The sequence below is a fragment of the Musca domestica genome, unplaced genomic scaffold (assembly GCF_030504385.1).
Source record: "Musca domestica strain aabys unplaced genomic scaffold, Musca_domestica.polishedcontigs.V.1.1 50, whole genome shotgun sequence".
Taxonomy (NCBI): domain Eukaryota; kingdom Metazoa; phylum Arthropoda; class Insecta; order Diptera; family Muscidae; genus Musca; species Musca domestica.
The window spans coordinates 3,864,406-3,877,617 of record NW_026712347.1 but is presented as its reverse complement, the minus strand read 5'-3'; the positions used below and the strand labels follow the sequence as shown (position 1 = coordinate 3,877,617).

Here is a 13,212-nt window from a genome sequence, read left to right as displayed (position 1 = left end):
TACATCATACGACCTAGGGTAACTTACAATAAATTCCTTAAAGAGATAAGACATAGTTTTATTTATCTTTTTAGTATTATCGGAGAGGGTACAGAATAAAAGATTTATTTTTATTGAAAAAACATTGGAGTCCTATAAATGGCCAATTATGTAATTATATGACGGCGTATGAGCGCTGACGTTAATTATACGCAGCATATATGGTTTCAAATAAATGCAGGAAAGGGATTTTGTGTTCACCCAGAAATGTTTTTGAATTTAGGTCTGTCTTTCTGCCTGGTGCGCACGATAATTCTAGAAGGGAGCATCTGATTTGGTCCAAACTTGGTGCATCATACTATTATTATCAAACTTAGATCGAGTTCGGAGATGGGCAAATCGGTCCACTCCTTCTGGTAACTGCCCCACAAAAGATCGAATATTCAAAGGAAATATTTTACTGAAAGAGAAAGAATAATCCGATTTTGCTTCAACATTGCAAATCGTAATATTTTCATCAGACCTACGTCAGGAGGGAAAATGGATAATATTGGTCCACACCATCAAGTACCTCCCCACATTAGGAGTCAAACTTTTGAATAATTATAACTCTCATAAAATGTGATTTAATAATCTCTTCATAATAGTTCTCTTCATATTTTATACATCCCATTATTTCTACTAAGACAAGATCTGCTGTGAAGATGGAATATACCTGTTCACTCCTTCTGGTACCTTCCCCACAAAGAGTCAACATTTTGAATATCCACAGCACTCCAGCTTCCAACGTCAAGGAAGTGGACGGAAGAAAACAGCAACATCAGCAGAAATGGTTTCGAAAAGTAAAGAAGCGACTTAATCGAAACCCGCGTCGCAGTGGCCGAAAAATATTGAAAAATGAGCTCGGAGTAAAGCCATTGAAATTCCAAAAAGTGCAAGAACTTACACCGCAACAGAAAGAAAATAGACTCAAAAGAGCTAAAGAGTTGCTTCGCTTGGCCGAAAGTGGTGAACTGTCGAATTTGATTTTCTCCGATGAGAAACAAAACTATCGTGCTTACTTGCCAAAGAGGTCAGCTAAAAATGTGCACTTTCGGTTGGCCACCAGAACTCAAGTGCCGGTCATGGTGATGATGTAGGCCGCAATAACAGCCGATGCTCGCTCTCCGCTCGTATTAATCGACCTTGACATCAGAATAAATGCCGAATATTATCGCGAAAATATTCTGGAGGGTGTATCAAAGCCTTGGGTACGCAAACATTTTGGCCAGAGACTTTGGACATTCCAACAGGACTCAGCACGCGCCACCCAAGAATGGTTAAAAATGAGGTTCCTCGCTTCTTTTCCAGCACACAATGGCCACCAAAATCTCCGGATACCAATAGGTTGGAATTTTGTGTCTGGAGTATTTTGGAAAGCAAGGTTGGCACTAACAAATACCAAAGTTTCGATCACCTCAAGCAAGCGCTTCGCCGGGAATGGGCCAAAAATCCGCAGAGCAACATTCGGGCAGCGTGTGACATTTTCATTGGCCGTTTGAAGGCCATAATTCGTGCCAAAGGTGACCAGTTCGAGCAAATCTAAATTTATCTAAAATTTGATGCTATTTCCGACATTTTTTTCTTTTATTCAATAAAATTAAAAAAAAATGTAAAAATTATGGCATTTGACTTTGTTGCAGTTTTTTCTTCTCACCCGAGTACAAATATTTTATTAAAAACAGTTTTTAAACATCACTTTTTGTTTCCGTAGTGGCGTCCTACCAAAAATGGCTCGACTCTACAGCCCTGGTGAGAAGGGTTAAGAAATACAATTATTTCCAGTTTGTCCAAATTTTGTTCGATACCAGTCTACGTTTTGCTATCGCCTACCTTATACAATGTCGCAATTTCCAAAGAGTTTGCTGTAATTGTATAGTTCACAATATCCCTTAGAAGGAGTCCTTTAGATTTTATAAGAAGTCGGAAGGCCGTCTGGACCTACTATAGGTCATAAACCTAAACTTAAAATTCGATAGCCCAAAAAAATAATTTTTGAACATTACCTTAAATCCGAATGCAAGCTATTAAACTGCACGCTTGTAGTAGTTTACCTTCATGGTTGTAAGGCGGTCACTATTTGAAGAAAAAACTACCATTCGAAATATTGCACTGCACTAACGTCCTTGTTTGTGTGTGTGTTTTTTTTTATCAAATGGCAACTCTCCCTCCCATGTTTATATATTTTTGACTCAAAGCTAGAATATTGGCTGTTTTTTTTCCTTTATTAAACCAACATCAATTTTCTAATTTTTTTTGCCTCTTCTTTACTTCCTTAGGAGTGTTCAACGGCTCTACAATACTTGTCATCTAAAGTTTCTTAGCCAAAGGCAATTTGAAGCATGCTCTTCACATAAGCCATAGACCAAGATGCCACCAAGATGGCAAATACTTTACAAGCCATAAGCTGTCGCATAGCAAAACAGAAAAACCCTTTAGACCATAACCCAAACGACCAACCGACCAACTCCCCCGCCTTTCTGTGTCGTTTCCTCGACTCAAGATTGGAAAATGTAACCACAGTTCTTTGTGTGTTGCTTTGGTTGTAACTTGAATAAGTTTCGGTTGTTTGTTGTTGCTATTGCTGTTGTATCGATTTTTATTTCTATGGATTTTTGTTGTTTGCGTTATTTGTTGTAATTTTTGCATTGCTTGAAAAATTTATGAAAGACAATTTTCTTGTCACATTTTATTGTCGAAAAAGTTTTGTTGGCCATTTGGTTGTGTGGTTGGCTTGCTGGGCTGCTGGCTGGCAGAAGTTGAGCTGTAATTTGACCAAGATTTTGCCTGACTGTCAGTCAGTTAACACCACCGCCAACAAAAGGCACTTTGTTCGAAAATCTCTTAAATTGCCCACAATGCAAACCAGTCGCAATTTTGCACATGGTCGTTGTGGCAACAAACGGTTCAAAGTTGATTTTTTTGGGGGAATTTGTTTGGGCGCCAAAGAGGAAGAGGGAAACGACACACAGATATTGTGTATATCTTTATGAGGCTGTAAATTATGACTGGCAGTCTGTCGTCTATGGTTAATATTTTTTTTCTGTTTCTTGCAGTTTTTGTATTTTTTGTTTGACCAAACAACTGGACAAATGGTTCGACGCAACGGCTTGGGTTGTGTCCATACTGCCTGCACACAAACACATACAGCAAAGCTGTTGGAAAGCACAAAAAAAGTTATTCATTAAAATCATTTATTATTTAATTATGGTAATTTGGTTGAAAAATAACAACAGCAGCAGCAACAACAACAACGCATCAGCATTGATGAGGCGAAACGATACCGTGAAATTTGCGTCTTTTTCTGCAAATCAGGCAAAAAATCGATTTTTGCATAACAAAGTTGTTTGTTTTTTTTTCATACCCTCCACCATAGTATGGACGGTATATTAAGTTTGTCATTCCATTTGTAACACCTCGAAATATACATTTTAGACCCCACCAAGATCAGCATAAAATTCTACACCGATTTAACCATGACCGTCCGTCTGTGGAAATCACTCTAGCTTCGGAACGAACTGAAGTAGATTGATAAAATTTTACTCAAATGTGAGTTTTGTCTGCAGGACTTTTGGTATTGAAAATGGGCTATATAGGTCCGCGTTTAGGTATAGCCCCTATATTATTGTACCTCCCCATATTCGGTATTTTGATGATTTTAGAGACATTATATAGCGGAATTGTTTTATATTTGGTTTTTGCAATTCATATCGGGTTCTACAGACTGTGGCAGAAAATTGGCCTCGTATGGTACCTTGGCCATATATAGGTACCTCCCGATTTTCGGTATTTTAATGATTTTAGGGACATTAATCGCCGGAATTGTTTGAAAGTTCGTTATGGATACTACAGCCTGCGACAGAAACTTTTCTCTGCAGGTCCACGTCTTCGTATAGCCCCCATATAACGGTAACTCCCGATATTCGGTTTTTTGATGATTTTAGCGACATTATTCATCGGAATTGTTTCAAATTTCGTATTTGAAGTTCGTAATAGATACTACAGCCTATGACAGAAAATTGTCCATACAGGTCCACGTCTTCGTATAGCCTCCATATAACGGTAACTCCCGATATTCGGTTTTTTGATGATTTTAGCGACATTATTCATCGGAATTGTTTCAAATTTCGTATTTGAAGTTCGTAATAGATACTACAGCCTATGACAGAAAATTGTCCATACAGGTCCACGTCTTCGTATAGCCTCCATATAACGGTACCTCCCGATATTCGGTATTTTGATGATTTTAGCGGCATTATTCACAGGAATTGTTTGAAATTTAGTAATTGAAGTTCGTAATAGATACTACAGCCTATGACAGAAAATTGTCTGTGCAGGTCCAGGTCTTCGTATAGCCCCCATATAACGGTAACTCCCGATATTCGGTTTTTTGATGATTTTAGCGACATTATTCATCGGAATTGTTTCAAATTTCGTATTTGAAGTTCGTAATAGATACTACAGCCTATGACAGAAAATTGTCCATACAGGTCCACGTCTTCGTATAGCCTCCATATAACGGTTGCTCACGATATTCGGTATTTTGATGATTTTAGCGACATTATTCACCGAACTTTTTTCAAGTTTCGTATTTGAATATTGTAATGACTTATGGCAAATGTTGCCTATGCAGGTCCACGCCGTCGTATAGACCCTAATATAACGGCTACATTCCGTATTTTTAAGATTTTAACAGAATTTTTAACGGATTTTATTTATTTATTATTATTTATTTTTTTATATATTTATTTATTTATGTTATTTTTTTTTTTTTTTTTGAAAATTTCCAAATTCTTTGCAAATGGTGGAGGGTATTCAAAGATCGGCCTTGCCTGAACTTATTGCTTTTTTACTTGTGTTTTTTTTTTTTGGTTGGTAATTTTCTCTCGTTTTTTCTGCCGCTCTTTGGCAAAGTGTTAATTAATTTTAATTAAGTCATTTTTTAGCCAACATCATTACCGCGCAATACTTAGCCCTTTTAAGTGGATATTATAAATGGATTTTTAACTTGGGGTTTAAAATTATGGCCGGCTTCGTAAAAAATGATGGTAAACACTTAATTTTGCTGGTATTTTTCTAGGCACCATTTTCCTAGGAAATAAACGTTTTTGAATTATTACTCCATTTTGGGTGACAGCCCACTTAAATCCTTGTATTGGCCATAAAACCTTGCCAAAGAGTAATTATTTGCGAAAAACAGAAAGAGATTATTAACTTTTGGAATTTTTTTTTTTGTCTGCCATGAAATTATTATTACCTTTGCCAATTTTCCTTCTCGAAAGACTTTCCAAAAAGAAATGCGTTTCTTATTTATTTTAATGGCAACATAAATTTCCTTTGTAAATTATTCTTCTTGCTTTCACCTAAAAAAAAGAAACATTGAGTGCCGAGATTTATTTGAAACGCCAACAGATAACTCAGACAACATCAAACGCTCTTTAAGCCATGTCGTGTCAACCTTGTCCTTAATTTTTTTTAAGGTTTTACTCTGAAATGCGGCCTAAGCTCCTCCTTTGTGTTAAAAGAAATGCTGAAATATTCAACGGAAATTTTTAATTAAATTAAGTGCTTAGCACGAAATTTGTGACAAAACGAAAAAAATGCTTTGCCTAATTTACCTTTGAGGCTATAAATAGCTGGAGGATTCAAAAGAAAATATGGAGAATGGTATGGATTTTAAATTCAAAGAAAATTATTTTTTGTAAATATTTTTAAACATTTTTGTAATTTTTTCTAATAATTTTTTTATTTATTCTTTCTTTCAGAAATTTCCACGAAGTCACTGACAGCACTTTGAAATGTAAAGAAGGTATGTATGGAAGAACACTTATATACTTAGTATGTCACATTAATCAAATGATTCAAAATGGATTTAATAAGCGCACCTTATTCTATGCCTATGTGGGCATCAGTACTTTATTAATCCAAGTATGGAAGTTTAAAATATATTCTATTCCATTGGATCCGATACCGGTTGTAAATATGGGAAATATTTCCATTTTTTCTCCAAGATTATTGTGATACTGGCATAGTTCAATTATGCATGGAACAAAATATTCCTCCAATGGCCAAATGTTAGGTTCCAAGACATAGCAATAGCATAGAATGAGATGACTGATGAATTGGCTGGAGGAGGTTCCCACTCGATTGATCTACCGATTGGTGAGACTGTTTAACCACCTATATGCTATTATGTCTGCTACTTCACAAAATCCCTCATCGAAGCATTAAAGGCAATCTGGACGGTAATCTCAAGAAGAGGAACAAGCTCCCTTCTATCATTTAGTAAGTCTGATCTAACATTCGCGGTAGATATACTGACTGGCCCATGCAGTATCAACTGGGATAACAGTGCTCCAGAACATAGAAATATGAACAAGTTAAAAAATCAATAAACTTATAGACGATATTGTGCTGTATCAGGTAGAACCCATTCCAAACTCTGACTAACAAATTTTTAAACTATTTCGTTAGATAGTGTGGCGAAAATCATCAAAATATCGAATATCAGGAGGTACCTTTATATACGAAAACTTGACCTATATGGACATCTTCGAACTTGACCAGAATGCAGACAAAAGACAAATCTGTGCGAAATTTTAGATTTTCATCACATGCCGTACGGACATGGTAGAACCCATCAGGTAGAACCCATTGGAATCTCTAAATACCGCAATATTCCATTCGGCAAATATTGAAAAACTGAGCTCGGGGTAAAGCCATTGAAATTCCAAAAAGTGTTCTTGCACTTAAACCGCAACAAAAAGAAAATAGACAGAAAACAGCTAAAGAGTTGCTTTGCTTGGTCGAAAGTGATGAACTGCCGAATTAGCTTTTCTCCGATGAGAAAACCTTCGTTGTCCAGCAGTTTGTAAACAAACAAAATGCTCCTGTTTACTTGCCAAAGAGGTCAGCTGAAATTGTGCACCTTCGGTTGGCCAGCAGAACTCAAGCGCAGCCAATGGTGATGGTGTGGGCAACCATAACAGCCGATGGTTGCTCTCGGCTCGTATTAATCGACCGTGGCATCAGAATAAATGCCGAATATTATCGCGAAAATATTCTGGAGGGTGTATTAAAGCTTTGGGCATGCAAACCTTGCACACAGTCGCAGACCTTGGACATTCCAACAGGACTCAGCACCATTGCATTCAGCATGCGCCACCTAAGAATGGTTACAAAATTAGGTTCCTCGCTTCATTTTCAGCGCACAATGGCCACCAAAATCTCCGGATAACAATCCGCTGGACTATTGTGTCTGGAGTATTTTGGAAAGCAAGGTTGGCACTTTAAAATACCAAAGTGTCGATCAACTCAAGCAAACGCTTCGCTGGGAATGGACCAAAATACCACAGAACAACATTCGGGCTTCGTGTGACGGTTTCATTGGCCTTTTGAAGGCCATGATTCGTGCCAAAGGTGACCAATTCGAACAAATTTAAACTTATTCTAAAATTTGATGCTATTTCCGACATTTTTGGCTTTCATTCGATAAAATTAAAAAAGGTTTAAAAATTATGGCGTTTGACTTTGTTGCAGTTTTTTATCTCACATAAACAGCGACTCTAATACCAAATTTCACCAAATTGTATAAAATATCGTACTATTTAGTACTTTTCGTACAATTATAGTTCACATTTCTAAAACCACTTCCATAGCTCAATCCCAGATACCAGAAGTGGCCTCAATTTCAAATTTGAGGATTCCAGGCCTTTTCCTTCACCCAATACCAAATTTAGTACCATTTACTCCTTTTCGTACAAAAATATAAGACGCATTTCCAAACCACCGCCAAATCTCAAAAAACAGATATCTTCAGTAATCAAATTTTATAGTTTTCCCTTCACACAATACCAAATATGTGTACAATAATTGTACGACAAGTACTGAATGGTATACTTGTCGTACAATTATTGTACACATTTCAGAAACCACCTCCATATGTTCGGGGGAACAGCGATCCTAATATCAAATTTCAGACTCCAAGCATTATCTCTTCACCCACTACCACATTGTAAAAATAATACCAATTTAAATAATTCAAGCACTATATGTTCACCCAATACCAAATATTGTACCATTCAGTACTTTTCGTACAATTATAGTTGACATTTTCAAAACCACTCCCATAGCTCAATCCCAGATGCCATAAGAGACATCAATTTCAAATTTGAGGATTCCAGGCCAGTAATAAAAATATCAAATTTCAGAATTTTATATTTTTCCCTTCACATAATACGAAATATAGTACCATTCGGTACTTTTCGTACAATTATAGTACAAATTTCAGAAAACCCACCCCATACGTTTAGGGCGATACATGAACAGCGACCCTAGTACCAAATTTCAGATATCAGACCTGTAAATATTTAAAATTTTGACCCTTCGTGTGGAAGGTACATAATGGAATGGGTCGATGTTATCCATTTTCGCACCTGACATAGTTCTGATATAAATATTGGGATTTGGAAATGGGATTTTTGGTAAAAAAAAAAGTTCCCATTATCCCCTAGCTGCATTCTTGGTGACACAATATGTGTATCGAAGAGATATCCAGTTTTATTATTCATCAAGATGCTAAAAAGTATTTTCGAATTTCGAAATATTTCGTTTATTTCTAGCAATAATAAAATTGAATGTTTGAAATATTTCCTCTATTGCTAATAAAATTAAATTGAGATTTACGTGGAATTTGATATTATTTACCTGAAATCATCGTAAATACCATCTGCATCCGTCTAATTTATGATCGCTGAAATCACCACCACCATTTTATGGATTATAATTAAGACGAATATTTGGCCATCACTCTTGCTGTCCATTCGAAAATTCACAACGGAAGCTTTAATTGTGATATAATACCAAAGCGCAACAACAACCGGTATTGAATGGTCCAAGAAAAAAAAAATACAGAAACCGAAAACAAACAAATGCATCTATTGTTGGGGTTTGTGTGAATAATCATAAATTCTCAGTTTTGGTTTATTTTTCTTAGGAAATGATTTTATGATACAGCAACTTTATTTCGAAGAATTTTTTAACCAAACTAGGAAAAAATATTGAAACAATGTGCCATTATAAATTAATAAAATATAAAAATATTAATATTAAAAAAAAAAATATTAAAACGAGGTAAATTGGACAGGAAATTGAAAATATAAAGTTACAAAACCAGAGAGTTTTTTTTTACAAAATTGTAGAATTTTTTTACAACATGAAATGTTCAAAATATTCTGAAAAAAAATTCTTTGGTTGTTTTTAAGCTTTCTAAGCTCTCAATTTTCCCGATTTTATTGGAGAAAATTGAAAATTTCAATAAGAATGTACAATTTCCTTACCAAAGACTACCAAATACACGAAGTAAGAATAGAACAAAATAGTGGTGCTAAAGGTGACCAATTCGAACAAATCTAAACTTATTCTAAAATTTGATGCTATTTCCGAAATTGTTTGCTTTCATTCAATAAAATTTAAAAAAAAATCTAAAAATCATTGCGTTTAACTTTGTTTCAGTTTTTTTATCCCACCCTGTATTGTGGAAAAGGTGAGATAAAAAACTACAAAAAATTCAAACGCCATAACTTTTATTTTTTTTTATTTTATTGAATGAAAGCAAAAAAAGTTGATGCTATTTCCGATCAAATTTTAGAATAAGTTTAGATTTATTCGCATTGGTCACCTTTGACACCAATTATGGCCTTGAAACGGTTAATGAAATAGTCACACGCTGCCGAATATTGCTCTACGCCCATTCCCGGCGAAGCGCTTGCTTGAGGTGATCGACACTTTGGTATTTCTTAATGCCAACCATACTTTTCAAAATACTCCAGACACGACAATAGCCATTGTGGCCATTGTGCGCTGGAAATGAAGCGAGAAACCTCATCTTGTAACCAATCTTGGTTGGCGCGTGCTGAGTGCGATGGTGCTGAATCCTGTTGAAATGTCCAAGTTCAGCGGCCAAAATGTTTGCGTGCCCAAGGCTGTAATACACCCTCCAAAATATTTTCACGATAATATTTGGCATTTATTCTGATGCCACGGTCGATTAATACGAGCGGAAAGCGACCATCGGCTGTTATGGCGGTCCACACCATCACCATGGCCGACGCTTAAGTTCTGGTGGCCAACCGCTAACCAAAGGTGCTGACCTCTTTTGCAAGTAAATACGATCATTTTGTTTGTTTACAAACAGCTGGACAACGAATGTTTTCTCATCGGAGAAAACCAAATTCGGCAGTTCGCCACTTTCGGTCAAGCGAAGCAACTCTTTAGCTCTTTTGAGTCTATTTTATTTCCGTTGCAGTGTAAGTTCTTGCACTTTTTGGAATTTCAATGGCTTTACCCCGAGCTCATTTTTCAATATTTGCCGAATGGAATATTGCGATATGTTCAGCTCACGAGCCGTTTTTCGACCACAGCGGCGTGGGTTTCGATCAAGTCGCTTCTTTACTTTTTGAACCATTTCTGCTGATGTTGCTGTTTTTCTTAAGCCCACTTCCTTGACGTCGAAGAGCTACGCTACCAATATCACGGCAACGAGCGAGGGTACAAGAAACAAAAGATCTATTCACATTTAAATGCTGGAGTGCTCTAACGATAGCCACTTGTGGTTTTCCCGGCAAATATAAAGAAATCACACTATCACGCTTGAATTCCGCCACGAAAAACTTTTTTCCTGGAAAATTATCGACAAAATGCTTTTGTACGCTTGTATAGAATATAATGACCTTTCACTGGAATAATTTTAACAGCTGTCGAACGAGTGACTTAAAAATGGCAGCAGTCTGAAGTTGGTTGAAGTTTTTTTTTTCATCTCACCCTGTATACCCCCAGGCAAAAGTCTTCAATTATCAGGCAAGATCTTCAGGCTAAAATCTTCCATCTTCAAAAATCTCAAATTGTTCTCATTTTTAATAGGAAGGTGTTTTTAGACCCTACATTTCTTATAATTTCCAGTTTGCCAGAAAATAGAATATCCACATTTTGTTACCTTCCCATAAACAAATGTGCGCTTTTTTATTTTCTCTTCCCCCCCCCCCCCCCTTGATTTCTAATAAAATCGAAATTGTTATGCTGTCAAATATTTCCATTTCATTTTTATTTTTAATTTCACTTTTTTTTGCTCCCCATTGGGCGCCATCGATAGATGTTGACTATATTAAAATAAATTACGGTGTGCGGTGATCTATTTTGACCATCTTTCTTGCGATTTAGCCACAAACAATAATCAATGTTTTTTGGGCCAAAAAGTTTCAAAGAAAAGTTTTGATTTTTGTTGCCTTAACTTTGCATTTTATTATGCCAATAACAATAATATAGGCAAAGACACAACTGAAGAAGAAGACCAAGATTATGAGTCCCATCTGGAAACATAAAGTCTAGTCACGTACCAAAATTCCAATCAAATGTTTTCTTTCTTTCTGTCTGCCTCTTTTTTCGCATTCGGCAATATCTGGATGGATGAGCCATCCATGGAGGGTACAAACAAATGGCCATTAAAAAGGTGGAGAATAGTAAATGAAATGTGGTTGAAAGAAGAGAAAAAACAACGACGACTATGGGAAGATAGGTATGCAAAAATATTTGTTTATGAACACGGCACAGTGATTCAGAATTCGATTCTCCTGGTCAAAATCTATTTTTTAATGCAAAAATTAAACTTATTTATGGGGTTTGTCAATATTCATTTTGTTTTCCAAAATTCACATTGAAAACGAAAAAAATAGAAAAGTAGAGATAAAATGTGAGACACGCGTATCGGTGTTTTCCAAGTTTACAGCGGGAGAATACCAACCTAATTCGTGAAAATGCAAAATAGTTCCACAAAACATCATGTACCAGAATTTAGTTCAATTTAGTACTTTTGGTACAAATTGGTACAAGATATGCATATCCGAAACCACCTCCATATCTCAATCACAGATACCAACAGAGACCTCAATATCAAATTTCAGGATTTCAGATCAATTGTTTGACCCAATACCAAATTTAGTACTACTTAGTACTTTTCGTACAATTGTAAATACATTTCCGAAACCACCTCCTTATCTCAATTCCAGATACCAACAGTGACATTGATATCAAATTTTGGAATTCCAGCTCTATCCCTTCAACCAGTACCATATTTAGACCCCATTTTGTACCTCCATATCCCACAACAACCTCCATATCCCAATTCCAGACAACAACAAAAACCTCAATTTCAAATTTTAGGATTCCAGCCCTACCTATACCCTATACCTAATTTAGTACTACTTAGTACTTTTCGAACCATTATAGTACGCATATCCAAAACCAGCTCTTTCTCTCAACCACAGACCCCATCAGTATCACCCATATCGAGTTTCAGGATTCCAGCTCTATCCCCTTCACCCAATACCAAATTTAGTAATTTTCACAAAGCCACCTCCATATCTTAATTACAGATATCAAGACGGATTGATTTCAGGATTCCAGCTATATTCCTTCAACCAATGTCCAATTTGGTACAATTTAATACTTTTCGTAATTTTTGTACATATAAGTACTACCTCCATATCACAATACAACCTTCATATCGCAATGCTATACTCCGACAGTAATCTTATTTCCAATTTTCAGGATACCAGCTCTATTGGTCCATCCAAAATTTTAATAGTACCAAATTAAGTACTATTTAGTAAATAAACGAATTTTCAAAACTACCTTCTTACCCCAGTCCTACAATGCAATATTAATCTCATTTCGAAATCTCAGCATTGCAGCTCTTTCGGTCCAACCCAATAGAAATCGTACTACATTTAGTACCATTCAGTACTTTTCGTACACATAAGCACAAATTTCGAAAACTACCTCCACATCCAGTAATGTTAATTTCAAATTTTAGGATTCCGGTTACATCCGTTCCTTCAAATTCAAAGTGTACTAAATTGTAGTACCGTTGCCTCCTTACATCGACTCTACTCCTCAACCTAGATTCCGATTCCAAATTTCACATGATACGAAATGGTACGAAATGTAGATTTTTTCTATACGAAAAAGTCTGCTCGGAAACCTGAGCAAATTTTTGCCATACGAAAACTTTTCCTTAAGGACCTGAACAGCTGTTTATACCCTCTACCATAGTATGGAGGGTATATTAAGTTTGTCATTCCGTTTATAACACCTCGAAATACGCATTTAAGACCCCACAAAGTTGATCAGTATAAAACT

The 13,212-nt window shown here is 36.0% G+C and overlaps 1 protein-coding gene across 5 annotated transcripts in view; it reads left to right on the top strand.

Annotated features, from left to right (window-relative positions):
- LOC101899274 (mucin-19) overlaps positions 1-13,212 on the top strand; it is a 465,697-nt gene that overhangs the window by 226,655 nt on the left and 225,830 nt on the right. For all 5 annotated transcript variants that reach the window (XM_059128457.1, XM_059128456.1, XM_059128458.1 and 2 more), the window contains one exon: positions 5,784-5,827. The gene's annotated coding sequence lies outside the window, so the exon portion shown is untranslated. The remainder of the gene's footprint in view (positions 1-5,783; positions 5,828-13,212) is intronic.